General features: G+C 37.7%; 1 pseudogene; it reads right to left on the bottom strand.

Annotated features, from left to right (window-relative positions):
* Positions 1–14,068: 14,068 nt before the first annotated feature.
* Positions 14,069–14,988, bottom strand: LOC105714276 (homeobox protein NANOG-like; annotated as a pseudogene).
* Between the last annotated feature and the right edge of the window lie 605 nt (positions 14,989–15,593).

The following is a 15,593-nucleotide window of genomic DNA, read 5'->3' as shown; positions in this document are numbered from 1 at the left end:
TGTTAAATTCCTTAAGGAGCAGTCTCTTCTGCTTTCTTTATGACTTCTTACTATTTTTTACCTCATTATCTAAGTATTACTCTTATCCCCTTCCTAAATCTACTCACTCAAAAATTTTCATAATTGTCCTCCTAGAGATGAGATCCAGTAGTCCTTTCTGGCTCTTGCTTCTCCTTAAACTCTGTAAAATCTGATTAAGTTGGCTACATTCTTTTTGAATCTTTCTCTGTGAAACTGTAAGTCTTCAATTACCTTCGTACTATAACGACAATTTCTTATTCTCTTGTACTACTTTCCTTTCCTTTTTTGTATTGCCTTTCTAAAGTTCTCATTCCCTTGGTGTTCTGAGTTTTCAAAACATTTTATGCATGTTGATGACATCAGAATTTCCAATGCTAGCTACTACTTGCTCCTGAATCCTAAAATCAGAGTGAAAGATTACTACTAGATAATGCCTCCTAAATATTCTTCCAGCAGCTAAAGTACAAAATAATTAGAACAGAACTCATGAAGATAGTTTCTCTTTCTAGCCATGAAGGATTAGCTGATGTCAGATTAAATCTCCCAATGAGAATGAATACAAAAGCTATTTCAATACAAAAACAATTGCTTGAAGGAATTTCAAGAGCCAGAAGTTGAAGGATCATTATGCCAGAGAGAAGGAAAATATATTGAGATGTAGCTGCCATCACACTTCATCCTCCTTTGAGGTTTTGCAAAAACAAAGAAAGCATGGTTGTCAGGATTCAAAAACGAAGCTGCTGAAAGGATTGTGTTAGTTCATTTTTACACTGCTGATAAAGACATACCCAAGGCTGGACAATTTACAAAAGAAAGAGGGTTAATGGACTTACAGTTCCATGTGGCAGGGAAGGCCTCACAATCATGGTAGAAGGTGAAAGGCATGTCTTACATGGGGGCAGACAAGAAGAGAGCTTGTGTAGGGAAACTCTCCTTTTTAAAACCATTAGATCTTGTGAGACTTATTCACTATCATGAGAACAGCACAGCAAAGACCTGCCCCCATGATTCAACTACTTTCCACCAGGTCCCTCCCACAACACGTGGGAATTCAAGATGAGAACTGTGTGGGTACACAGCCAAACCATATCATTCTGCCCCTGCCCCTCCCAAATCTCATGCCTTCACATTCCAAAACAATCTTGCCTTCCCAACAGTCCGCCAAAGACTTTACTCATTTAAGCATTAACTCAAAAGTCCACAGTCCAAAGTCTCATCTGAGACAAGGCAAGTCCCTTCTGCCTATGAGCCTGTAAAATCAAAAGCAAGTTAGTTACTTCCTAGATATAATGGGGGTACAGGCATCGAGTAAATACAGCCATTCCAAATGGGAGAAATTGGCCTAAACAAAGGGGCTACAGGCCCCATGCAAGTCTAAAATCCAGCAGGACAGTCAAATCTTAAAGCCCCAAAATGATCTCCTTTGATTCCATGTCTCACACCTAGGTCATGCTGGTGCAAGAGGTGAGCTCCCACAGCCTTAGGCAGCTCTGCCTCTGTGGCTTTGCAGGGTACAGCCCTCCTCCTGGCTGCTTTCACAGGCTAGCGTTAAGTGTCTGTGGCTTTTCCAGGTGCATGGTGCCAGCTGTCAGTGCATCTACCATTCTGGGGTCTGGAGGATGGTGGCCCTCTTCTCATAGCTCCACTAGGTGATGCCCCTGTAGGGACTATGTTGGGGCTCTAACCCCACATTTCCCTGCTGCACTGCCCTAGCAGAGGTTCTCCATGAGAGCCCTGCCCCTGCAGCAAGGGGATCCAAGCATTTCTGGACCAAGCATTTCTGCCTGGGCATCCAAGCATTTCCACATATTCTCTGAAATCTAGGCAGAGATTTCCAAACCTCAATTCTTGACTTCTGTGCACCCACAGGCTCAGCACCACATGGAAGCTGCCAAGGCTTGGGGCTTCCACCCTCTGAAGCAACAGCCTGAGCTGTACCTTGGCACCTTTAAGTCACAGCTGGAGCAGTTGGGATGAGGGTATGAAGTCTCTAGACTGCACACAGCACTATTTTTTCCACCTAAACCTTTGGGCCAGTGATGGGAGGGCTGCCACAAAGATCTCTGACATGCCCTGGAGACATTTTTCCCATTTTCTTGGGTAATTAACATTCAGCTTATTACTTATGCAAATTTCTACAGCCAGTTTGAATTTCTCCTCAGAAAATGGGATTTTCTTTTCTATCACATTGTCAGGCTGCAAAATTTCCAAACTTTGAGGCTCTGTTTCCTTTTTAAAACTAAATGCTTTTAACAGCACCCAAGTCACATCCTGAATGCTTTGCTGCTTAGAAATTTCTTCTGCCAGATACCCTAAATCATCTCTCTCAAGCTCCAAGTTCCACAAATCTCTAGGGCAAGGGCAAAATGCTGCCAGTCTCTTTACTAAAACAAAACAAGAGTTACCTTTGCTCCAATTTCCAACAAGTTCTTCATCTCCATCTGAGACCACCTTAGCCTGGATTTCATTGTCCATATCATTATTAGCATTTTGGTCAAAGCCATTCAACAAGTCTCTAGGGAGTTCCGAACTTTCACACATTTTCCTGTCTTATTCTGAGCCCTCCAAACTGTTCCAACCTCTGTCTGTTACCCAGTACCAAAGTTGCTTCCACATTTTTGGGTATCTTTTCAGCAGAACCCTACTCTACTGGTACCAAGTTACTATATTTATCTGTTTTCACACTGCTGATAAAGACACATCTGAGACTGGGAAATTTACAAAAGAAAGAGGTTTAATGGACTTACAGTTCCATGTGGTTGGGAAGGCCTCACAATCATGGCAGAAGGTGAAAGGCACATCTCACATGGTGGCAGACAAGAGAATAGAGTTTGTGTGGGGGAACTGCTCTTTTTAAAACTATTAGATCTCATGAGACTTATTCCCTATGTACTATTTAAGAGAAAAGCACAAGAAAGACCTGACCCCATGATTGAACTACCTCCTACCAGGTCTCTCTGACAACACATGGGAATCCAAAATGAGATCTGGGTGGGGACACAGCCAAACCATATCAAGGATGAAATCCAGAAGTCAAGGCCACCATAGAAAAAGTGTTCTAGTAAATATTCCAGATTTCACCTAATGGTCCAGAATGACTATACCTTATAATAACAGTAAAGTAGAAATAGAGGAGTTTCAACTAGAACAAGGCAATCTGTGTAGCTCCATCTTTTATCAGAAGAAAATTAATTTTTCTCAGGAGGAAAATTATATTATCCTGAGACTCTACAAATTTTCATACACAATGCTCCACACTCAACCAAACATTAAAAGTCACGGTAGGAAACAGAACCAAATGACCAAAAAGCAAGAAAAATACAGACAGAACCAGAAATGATTCAAAAATTGAAGTTATAATACATGGACTTTAAAACTTTATAAATATGATTAAGTCATTTAAGAAAATAGATGAAAAACAGAAATTTCTCCCCAGAGAGCTGAAATTTATTTTAAAAGAATCAGATACAAATTCCAGAATGGAACATATAACATGAAATTAAAAGCTATCTAAATGTAATCAATAGTAAATTAGCACAACTGAAGAATGGAGTAGTAACCTGCAAGGTGGTTAGTGGAAAATGTGCACATTGAAATACAGAGACACAAATGTTAGAAATGTGAAAAGCATATAAGAGATAGATGGAATGTGGGAAATGGCCTATCATACGTATAATTTGTGTTTCTAGATGACTGGAAAGAGAATGCAGTAGAAGTAATATTTGAAGAGATGCAAGTTAATAAGTTTTGCAAACTTTATTATCATAAAGTTCTATGAACCCAAACTATAATTACAAAGAAAATGGCATATGGGCATAAAATCATTAAAATGATGACAACTAAAGACAAAAAAAAATTTTAAGCATACAGAGAAAAAATTACATTTTTCCTCCAAATGAAATGTCAGCCAGATTCTGAAGAGATACAATGGAACCCAGAAAATAATAAAATAATATATTTGAAATGCTAATATAAAACTGCCAACTTTGAATTTTATACTCAGTAAAAGTATCCTTCCAAAATAAAGAGAAAATAAAAACATTTTCAGGAAAACAAAAATGATTGAATTATTTAAAGAAATATTACGGTAAGAAAGAAGGAAAAGTTATCTGAGTTGGAATCATGTTAATGCAAGAAGGTATAAAGAGCTACCAGATAGGATAAGTATGTGCATAAATTGTTCAAAACAATAGACTGTCTATGGGGTTTAAAATATATGGAGAATTACAATGCATAACCACAATAGGCCAAAGGAAGAATAAGGATATATGGAATTTAAAAAATTTTAATGTTCTTGCATTGCTCAGAAAGTGGTAAAAGATCTAACTTAAGTTATACTTAGATAAGTCAATGATGAATTTGTAATTTTGTAATAAATAATACAAAATTAATTGTTTAAATGAAATATTTAAAAATAAGTAAAAAAATGGTGGAAAGGTCAAGATCAAAGGAATAAAAGGGGGAAGAGGAAAAGTAGTAAATAATATATTAAAACATAAATATATCACTAGTTAAGTTAAACAAAATTAAACTAAATGCTCCAAGTGAAAGACTAAGGTTGTCAAACTAAATTAAAAAGCACATACAAACAGAAAAACCCTTTGCTTCTTACAAGAGACATGCCTAAAATGTAAGTGAATCAAAAATTTTAAAGAAAAAGGCTGACAAAATTTATACTTAAATATTACTAGAGATAAAGAGAAATAGGAACAGTTCAAATATGGAATGGTCAATTCAATAAGATATAATAATCCAAAATAGGCATTATCTAATAACATAGCCTCAAAATATTGAAACAAACACTGAAAGACCAACTAGAAACTATAGATAATCCAAAAACAATAATTGGAGGTTTCAGCATACCTCTCTCAGTGGATGGAACCACCACATTCATATAAGAAATGACACCGTAGTTTTGACTAATACAATTTAAAAGCTTAACTTAATTGACATACATAGGTACAGGGTATCTACAGAAAAAAAAACCCAGCTAACATCATACTTAATGGTGAAGGGATGGAAGCTTAAGATCAAAAACAAGACAAGAATGTCCCTTTTCACCATTTCTATTCAAAACTGTATTGGACATTCTAGCCAGAACAATTATCCAAGAAAAATAAATAAAAAGCATCCAGATTGGAAAAGAAAGTTAACTATTTCTATTCACATATTGAAGCAGGAGCGGCTGTGAGAAACAGACCTCTCGAACACGAAACTGGGAATGAAGATGTGCTTATTATTATTATTATGACTGGGAGCCAGGCAACAACTTGTCTAAATGACCAAGCTTGCCTAACAAAGAGAAGCTCTGCCTTTATATAGGCTTACACTTTAGATATTATACATGAGAGAATCTTAGGTTTACAGCCTTAGAAATTACAAGTGAAAGGGTCTTGGGTTTACAGTTTTAGAAATCACATATGAAAGGGTCTTGGGTTTACAGTTTTAGAAATCACATATGAAAGGGTATTGGGTCTACAGCTTTAGAAATTACATATGAAAGGGTCTTGGTCCATGAAAGAGTGGGGTGGGGTTTTAATCCTGTTTAAGTAAAAACATTGTCTTCTAGAGAGATTCCCCCATACCACGCCTGCTATCTTATAGGAAGGTGATTTGGGAGGTACCAGTGGGCCCAGCCTTTTCTTCTATTGAAATGCAGTGTGGAAGTCAAGGGGCAGGTGATCCTAGATGTCTGGTTCTCTTCCTCAATATCACATAATCTAGTATGTAGAATACCCTAAGGAATCTACAAAAAATGATTAGAGTGAGTAAATAAGTTCAGCTAGGTTGCAGGATACAATATCCATATATAAAAATCAATTGTGTTTATGTACACCAGCAATGAACAATCAAAAAATGAAACAAAAAATTCCATTTAAATAGCATTAAAAAGAGTAAAATAGTAATAAATTTAACAAAAGTATGAGTCTTATACCCTGAAAACTACAAAACATAATTGAAAACAATTTAAAAGACCTAAAAAATGGAAAAACCCTATGTTCATGGATTAGAAGACTTAATATTACTTTTATTGTTTATATTGCTTCTGATTATAAGGTTCTACAAATGAAAATATTACAAAAAATAGTACAAAATTGTTTAAAATAAAAAGATGAAATACTTTTATATATTTTAAGAATGAAAAAGTAACATTTTATTAGAAATGCAGCTCTGAAAGATAAATTCTAGAAAAATTTTTAAAATTAAAAAAATTTAAAATGTAATATTGTTTAAATCACAATACTCCCAAAATTGATCTACTTATTTAATGCATTTTCTATCAAAATCACAATGGCCTTTTATGCAGTGTTTGATATGCTAATGTTAGAATGCATATGTAAATGCAAGAGACCACAGATAACAAAAACAGTCTTGAAAGGAGCAAACTTGGAAGACTGATTTTAAAACTTACCACAAAGCTACAGTATAGAAAGACAGGCAGATCAAGATGGCAGAATAGAAAGCTCCACCAATCATCTCCCTCCCCCACACCGCTCCCACCAGGGACACCATGTTAACAACTATCTACACAGAAAAAACACCTTCATGAGAACTAAAAATCAGGTGAGCACTTACAGTACCTGGTTTTAACTTCATATCGCTGAAGGAGGCACTGAAGAGATAGCAAAACCAGCCCTGAATCCCCAATGACACCCTTCCCTCCTACCCAGCATCAGCGGTGTGCTGCAGACCACGTGTCTCTGGGTGCTGGGGGAGGGAGAGCACAGCAATTGTGAGGCATTAAATTTAGTGCTATCCTGTTAGAGTAGAAAGAAAAACCAGACCAAACTCGGCTGACACCTACCCACAGAGGAAGCATTTAAACCATCCCTAGTCAGAGGGGAATCTTTTGCCACCCAGGGTCAAAGAGCTCTGAGTCAGTTGTGAGGCCCCTGTTCCAGGCCCCCACTCTCAGAAGACATTTCTAGACACACCCTGGACCAGAAGAGAAGCCACTGCCTTGAAGTAATGACCCAGTCCTGACAGTATTCATCACCTGCTAACTTAAGAGCCCTTGAGCTCTGAATCAAGAGCAGCAATACCCAGATACTACATTAAGGGCCTCGGTGAGCCTCTAAGAATTGCTAGCTTCAGGTGAGACTTAGCACATTACCAGCTGCGGTGGCTACAGGGCAAAACTCCTTCTGATTGAGAAAAGCAGATAGAAAAGTAAAAGGAACTTTGTCTTGCATCTTAGGTACCAACACTGCCACAGGGGAGTAGAGCAACAAGCAGGCTCTTGGGGTTCTCGTTTCTAGGACTTGACCCTTGGATGGCATTTCTGGATCTGCCCTGGGCCAGAAGGGAACCCACTGCCCTGAACAGTGAGTACTAGGTGAAGCAGCTTTTACCACAAGCTGTAAAGGCTTTGGCTCACCTTCAAAACGCAACTCATAAGAGCTCAATAAATATTGAGTTAAATATATCTCAAACAATAAGACACAGGACCTTATTCCCTCCTCTTAAAAAAAAAATTCCTTTATAGCATTTGTGGATCTGCAAAACTCCCTTGAGTTTAAAGGCTCAAGTTATATCTGACAGCTTTGGTAAGGCAGGTGACAAGAATAAGCTTATGTTATCAGAGTGAGTGACGTATTTATCATATTTCATAGTATATGGATCAACTCAGAATCAGAGCCAGATGGCATGAAGTTTTCCATATGGATGAGGACCGGTATAAGAAACTAGCAAACTTATAAAGTTAAAAATGATCCAGGAGGGACTTAAGTGATATCTACAATATTAATTCTCAAATATGCGAATCCCAAAGAACCACAGCTTTAAAAACATGAGGGAACCATTTCCAGAGAATATTTGCTAGAGAATTCCTGCAAAGTAAATACCAAACATAATAGATTTAACAAAGTTCTGACCCACTTACATAACTCAATGGCACAAAATACAGTATTTAACTTGGAATAATGTTCAAAGACACTTTTGATTTTGTTTAGCACAAATCTCATATCTCTAAGGAGAAAAGCACAGATGTCCAGCTTATTAGCATAATAGAAGAATTGCTTCAAAATACATACAACATTGATGATTCTTTTAATTCTATTCAGCCTAGCATATTTCAAGTTGGAGTGGAGCCAGAGGATTCTTTGCTAGCATTACATTTTTATTTATATTTTACTTCTTAGAACAAAAATTTTCAAATCTACAAGAGTGAAAAGTGTAATGCAATGAATATATATATTTCACCTAGATTCACCAATTATTAATATTTTACCACCTTCTGTCATTAACCTTGAACTTTGTTATAAGGAGAAAACAACAAAAAATAAAGGTGAATGATGTGGCTAGAAAAGTGAATTGTGTGACAATGTCAACAACTCTGGGATATTCTGAAGACACCCAATCATTAGTGATCCATGGAGGGGAAGGGATTTGAGCTTACACATTTTTGTAAAACATTCTGTAAACTGTCAAGTATAAAAAATACAACTTAGGACATGTGCTGGTATCTTCCCGAGCTCTGTATAGATTCATACACAATTAATGATGTAGCACAGTGGGAAACAAACAAAATGAACAAAAATAACCCCACACACCACAATTATTTATTTATACTCTACATTGTCCCACAAGGATTTAAGGTTGTTTCAAAAAGACATGCTGTACAAAAGGATACAAATGAACACTTGAGGGGGTTGGTACAAAGGGAGAAAACCACAGGTAATAATACTGGGATTGCAAGGAATAGGGTCCTATATAGTTGCAACAATATAGCCACTTGGTTTCTAGTTGCTAAACAAGAGTCCAGAAGATTAAAAAAGCCAAGGTTTTCCCAGGCAACTGGATTGTTTGGAATGCATAAATACAAGAGCAGTTTCTTCTGTGGGTCCTGAAAGAGAGGATACTATGGGAAGCACTGGAGGAAGTTTATGGTAAGATGGAACCATGAGTTTCATTTGGTTTCTTCCAACTTACTTAGGCTCTCTGTCAATGGCCTAGTGCCCAGGTTTCATTTAATAAAAGCAATTCCTTTACTGAATGGTTATTAGGCACTAAATAAAGCAATCCAAGTCTCTAGCTCTGATAATCTTGCAGTCTGACTCTAAGGTAACATTTAGAAAATCCAGAGCAGATACATAGACTAGGTACATGAATGGATTTGGGTTGAGGACAGAAGGTAGGAGAAGATGGAGAGTTCATGAATTAAGTGCAAAGATTTTTCTTGGCAACATTTATTTTATGTCAAATTAGGTTGAAACATTAATATTATGTTGAAACACTCTAATTCTCCAAAAAGGAAGTGTGCAAGAATTGCTACCTTACCCAGTCAGGCAGCATATAATTTCCACTCTCTTCATAACAAGTCAAGTAGAATACTTGATAGGAATGTAGGAAAACCTACCTTACTATTACAATTATTGCATCTATATTTGTATACAATGTCTAAAGGAAAATATGACAACCTTAATTATATCTTGTGACTTTCATTATTAAATATGATGGGACAAAGAGATCTGGTTAACACGTTCTTGACAATGGTTACAGAAAGCCAAAGAAACTTCTAATGTACATTGGTTCTCTCCTTTCTGAAATACCCTGCAGTCTATGGATCTTTTTCTTTAAAAGGTTTAGTCTAAAACTATTAGACCTTTACTGAAAATTAGATTTACCACAATCCAATAGCTTTATTTAAAGTACACTACCATATCAGTTACCATATACATTTATTCATTGGCTAAATGTTTGTGGAATGCCTATTATGGGCCAGTAACTATTCTAGGCCCTGTAAGTCAGTAGTGAATGAAATAGTCAAGAATACCACCATATATTCAGGTTAAGGAAGAAAAACTGTAGGCAAATACATGTCTTGTGATAAATGCTATGAAGAAAAATAAAATGAAGTAAAAGAGATGGATTGAGATGAGAAATGGGGCCCAGCTCTTTTATATAGCATGATTAAGGAAAGGCTTGCCTATAAGGCACATTTGTGCAGAGACATGAAGGAAGTGAGGAAGAAAGTCATATAGGTATTTGGAAGAAAAGCGATGCAACAGAAGGAACAGTAACTTAAAGGGCCCCTGTGGCAAGAGCAAGCCTGGTCTGTTCCAGGAACAGCAGGGAGGCAATTGTGGCTCATGCAGACGGAGTAAAGGGTAGAATGGCATGAGCTGAGATCAGGTGGTATGCAGGGACATGGCCAAGACTTTGATTTTACCCTAAGGGAAACAAGAAGCCATTAGAGGGTTTCAACAAGGGAGTGGTATGATCTGACTTGTGTTTTAAGAGTCGTTCTGGCTTCTGCAAGTGTAATACTAGACTGTAGAGGGCAAAGATGGAAGCACGAAAACCAGTTAAGAGAAACCTGTAACAATCTACATAACAGATGATAGTGGCTTGAACCAGTGTGGTAATAGTAGTGGAAACATTAAAAAGTGGTCAGACTCTGGATACATTTTTAAGATAGATATATAGGATGTTAATTTTATGTAAGGTTTGAAAGATAGGAATCAAGTCAAGCTATTTGGCTTGAGCAACTGAAAGAATGGAGTTATCGTTAAATTACTGTGGGGGAAGACTACAGCTGGAGAAGCAGATCTGGGGTTGGGGATGTAGATGAGGACATTTTAAATTTGAGGTATATCACTTAGGGTTCCAAAGGGAAACAGATGGTACATTCAAATTAGGTTAATTTGGGGAAAGGTATAATAATGGAACTATTTATAAATATACAAAGACAGGAAAAGCGCAAGAGATAGTGCAATAGCCCCAGGCTGAAATATGTTCAACGTTTTACAACCCTAGGCCCGACAGGATAAGGAAACAGACTAGGGCCATGTGGTACTGTGTAAAGGGGTAAGGAAAGGGCTGAAGCCCTTCTAAGGAATGCAGACAGTACTCAACAATGCTGCAGGGACGGAATCAGGAATAAATACTCTAACCTCATCTCTTCCTGTTTGTACTCCTATTGGTGTTTCCCATTGTCTAAACCCAACAGGAAGTCAGAAAACAAATGAGCCCTTTAATGTAACCCAGAGTTCAGCCTTCCATGGCACAGAGCAAAGAGGGGTATAGAATATAGTCAAATGAAAGATATTCAATACATCGAGGAGAAGATGTTGAGCTACTTAATAGACATGTCTTTTCTGGAGAAAGATGACACACTCAATTTAGGAAGATTTTGTAGCCCTGTGCTCTGGGACTGGTTGCATTGATAGGTAACTTTGAGTAGAGGGAGAATTCAGAAATAGTGTCTCTATCAAATACTATCATTGACTCTATAATTACTGATGTTTCTTGCTATGTTAGGAGGTAAGCTATGGGATAATTGGCAGGTAGGCTACATCTCAACATCATCCAGCTGGACTAAAAACGCTTGTGTTCTTTTCAGGAAGCTTCTAATGATACCATCAAAGAAAAATATCTTATTTTGTAAGCCTTTGTGAAACTTTTTTTTTTTAGTATTCTGACACATTTACAAAATTTCTTTGCCAACAACAAATACAAACGTTGATGCTCTATGGGTAGGTGGAATTCATTCAATGCTTTTGCAACACTTCTGGTTATGTTTCTTGGATTTAAAGGAGCGCCATCCAAAACCCTGACTCATTGCTTTTTGTTTTTAAATAAACTGCATTTTTAAAACAGTTTTAGATTAAAAAAAAAAACATAAAGATTGGATAGAGTTCTCATAAACCCCGCACACAATTTCTTCTACTATTAACATCTCCCATTACTATGGTACATTTGTCACAATTAACGAATGAATATTGATATGTTATTATTAACTGAAGTGCTTGCTTTATTCAGATTTTCTTAGTTATTACCTGTTGTCTTTTTTCTGTTTTACTTTGCCATTCGGGACACCACATTATATTTAATCATCATGTCTCCTTAGGCTTCTATTGGCTACTATGTTTTTTTCATACTTTCTGTGTTTTCGATACTCTTCACAGTTTAGAGGAGAATTGGTCAAATATTGTGTAGCGTGTATCTTAATTGGGATTTGTCTGATGATTTCATGATTAGACTGGGATTGTCGGATTTTGAGAAGACGACCTCAACCATAAAGTGTCCATTTCATCATGTCATACCAAGTGTATATAATATCATCAACATGATTTATCACTCTTGATATTGACCTGGATCACTTGGCTGAGGTATTGTTATATTTCTCCACTGTACATTTACTCTTTTATTTCCCTTTTTCCATACTGCAACTTTGGAAGGAAGTCAATCAATGTGCGCAGTCCACACTGAAGAAGTGGGAAATTATGGCTCCACCTCGAGGGCACAGTATCTCCATAATTTATTTGGAATTTTTCTGCACAGATTTGTCTATTCTTCCACACTTATTTATTTATTCAATGATTTGTTTATAACAGTGTGGACTCACAGATACTGATCTTGTACTTTGGATTATAATCCAATACTACTGTATTTCGTTACTTGAATTGCTCCCATTGTGGCTATGAGGAGCTCTTTCAGTTGGCTCCTGTGTCCTATAACATACATGTGGTTTGATTTTGTTGTTGTTGTTGCTTAGCACTTCCTTGATTTCTGGCACTACATGATGCTTCAGGCTCATCTTGTAAATTTCTTGCCTCAGTCTTAGAATCTGGAATTTCCCCCAAGAAGCCCTGAGTCCTTTTATTGGAGAATAATATTAGAAAACAAGATCAGGGCACCAGGTGAGCTTGTTGCTACTGGGGTGTTGTTGCTCCTAGGTCCTCTCTGCTGATAGAGGGAGGAGAGATAAGTGTGTATACCCATGCATATACACATATCTATGAATATTTCTATATATAACCATACCATATGTATCTCTATACACCTAAATATGAGTTCATACTGTTGTCTCTGACTCTATTACCACATGAATCACTCTAGACTTCATCTGATACTCATCTATAAACTCTCACTCCAGCAGTGAGATACCTGGCTCCAATCATCTCTCATTCATTTACTTAATTGTTCAATTCCAGTATACATATTCCAGTATCCAGTACCAGAATTATTAATTCACATTTACAATTTATCAGCACGCAGGCTTCTATACAGTTTCATTGGCCTTTAGTTTTGTAGACTCCATTTATTTCCAAAGTTACTTTGGTCAACACACTATTCCCTCACTGACTTCATTGATGTCATTTTTTTTTGTATCTGTAATATTTTTTTTTTTTTTTTTTTGAGACAGACTCTCGCTCTGTCGCCAGGCTCCAGGCTGGAGTGCAGTGGCGCAATCTCGGCTCACTGCAGCCTCCGCTTCCCAGGTTCAAGCAATTCTCCTGCCTCAGCGTCCCGAGTAGGTGGGACTACAGGCATATGCCACCATGCCCACCTAATTTTTGTATTTTTAGTAGAGACGGGGTTTCACCATGTTGGCCAGCATGGTCTCGATCTCTTGACCTCATGATCCCCCCACCTCGGCCTCCCAAAGTACTGGGATTACAGGCGTGAGCCACCGCACCCAGCCTTTGTAATACTTTTTTTAAGAAAAAATGGTTGTTTCTTTTGTACTTAAACCAGCCAAAGTAGTACTAATGTCATTATGATGCAGCAAATACAAGACCTCTTTCTACAAATATTAGCACAACCAACAGAATAGGGGCTATAGTAAAACAGAACCAAAAAGGGCTGAGGAAATAAATGAAGTATATTACAGCTTAACCCTTCACATCAATAGAGTTTTTTTTTTAAAATAAAGCTTCCTATCCCAAAAAATAGGAATATATCTTCATCACCCCAATTTGTACTTTTATTTCTTTTTCTTGAGGTTAGATTCTAAACCCTAAAGATATTCAAACTAGTATTTTATCTACTTATCTATATCCATTGACAGCTTCTATCATGTTATCCTTAACAGCCAAGGTTATTAAAACGTCTTTTCTCCAGGAAGATCCAATAGGAAAAAAGAAAGAAACCTCTCTGATTAGGCTCCAACCATACCCCACCCTCCACCAAATTGACTGGATAGGCATAATGGAAATCAGAACACGTGGTTTCCAAACAAGAAAAATACCATGAGGGAGGGGAGAAGAAGGATTCAGCTAGTGCCCAGACTGAAATTGAGTAATATCAATTTCACTCATCTTCACATAGCTTCAGGTTGCATGTTCGTGGAGTAGTTTAGGAATGAACCCATAGTTTGTTGAGTACTAAAATACCTAGTGGTCTGCTGTATTACATTTTGGCTTTCCCCAGAAGTTTCCAAGGCAACCTCCAAGTCACTGGCAGGAGAATTTGGCTGGAACTGCATATAGGACTGCCGAGATTCCTCTCTATGGTTACAGAAGGGACTGTTCCAGGCCTGATTGTTCCAGGACTGGATGCACCAGGTCTCAGTGTTCCAGGAGTGGTTCCTCCAGGACTGGGATGTTCTGGGTCTGGTTGCTCCAGGTTGAATTGCTCCAGGTCTGGTTGCTCCACATTGGAAGGTTCCCAGTCGTGTTCACCAGGCATCCCTGGTGGTAAGAAGGGTAGAGGCTGTTGTAGGTAGCTAAGTGCTGAGGCCCAAGTCACACCATTGCTATTCTTTGGTCAGTTGTTTTTCTGCCACCTCTTAGATTTCATTCTCTGGTTCTGGAACCAGGTCTTAACCTGTTTGTAGCTAAGGTTCAGGATGTTCGAAAGTTCTTGCATCTGCTGGAGGCTGAGGTATTTCTGTCTCTGAAATCCATCATTGAGTACACACAGCTGAGTGGAAGAGAACACAGTTCTGGTCTTCTGTTTCTTGACCAGGACCTTGTCTTCCTTTTTTGTGGTGCTCTTCTCGGCAGAAGTGTGTTGTTTGCCTTTGGGACTCGTAGAAGAATCAGGGCTGTCCTGAATAAGCAGATCCATGGAGTAAGGAAGAGGAGAAATAGTCTCTGTGTGAGGCATCTCAGCAGAAGACATTTGCAAGGATGGATAGTTTTCTTCAAGCCCACAAGTCATAGGCATAGGTGAAGGTTCTTTACAGTTGGATGCTCCATAACAAGGCAGGCTTTGGGGACAAGCTGGATCCACACTCATGTTATTATTGGGGAAGAAGAGGAAAAAAATTAAGAGCTGGACTGTAAAAAAGGCTAAGGTGGCATTAAAACTTTTTCTGGAAGAACTTAGAGAAATATGACCTCCAGAAGTGAATGTATCAAGAAGTTGGGATGAAGTTAGTCACCTCCACAATAATAGGAGACAACGAGCTCAGTCCAGCCTTTATTTGTAATGCATTTAGATGATTTTGTCACATTCCTCATTCCATCCAGGGATGCTCCTACTTCTAAAAGATTGTTTAGTTTGTATACATTAAGTTCAGTGTGTTTAGACATACTGGACAGTGCCATGTTATTACAATTACAATACTGTAGAGAATATTTTCACCATCCTAAAGCACAAACACAAAAATCTTGTGTATTATCTTTTGAACCTTACATTCCTCCCCCACAAACCCTGGATACCACTGATGTTTTTATTGTCACTATAGATTTGTTCTTCCTAGGATGTCATATAATTAGAATACTACAGTAATTGGCCTTTTCATACTGGCTTGTTTCACCTAACAATATGCGTTTAAAATTCATCTGTGTCTTTTTATGGCTTCATAGCTCATTTCTTTCTGTAAAAAATTCTGTTTTGTT

The sequence above is a fragment of the Aotus nancymaae genome, unplaced genomic scaffold, assembly GCF_030222135.1.
Source record: "Aotus nancymaae isolate 86718 unplaced genomic scaffold, 86718_ANA_hifiasm-v0.15.2.pri h1tg000058l, whole genome shotgun sequence".
NCBI lineage: Eukaryota > Metazoa > Chordata > Mammalia > Primates > Aotidae > Aotus > Aotus nancymaae.
Note: the sequence above shows the minus strand (reverse complement) of the source record. Positions and strands in the feature narration are given on the sequence as shown.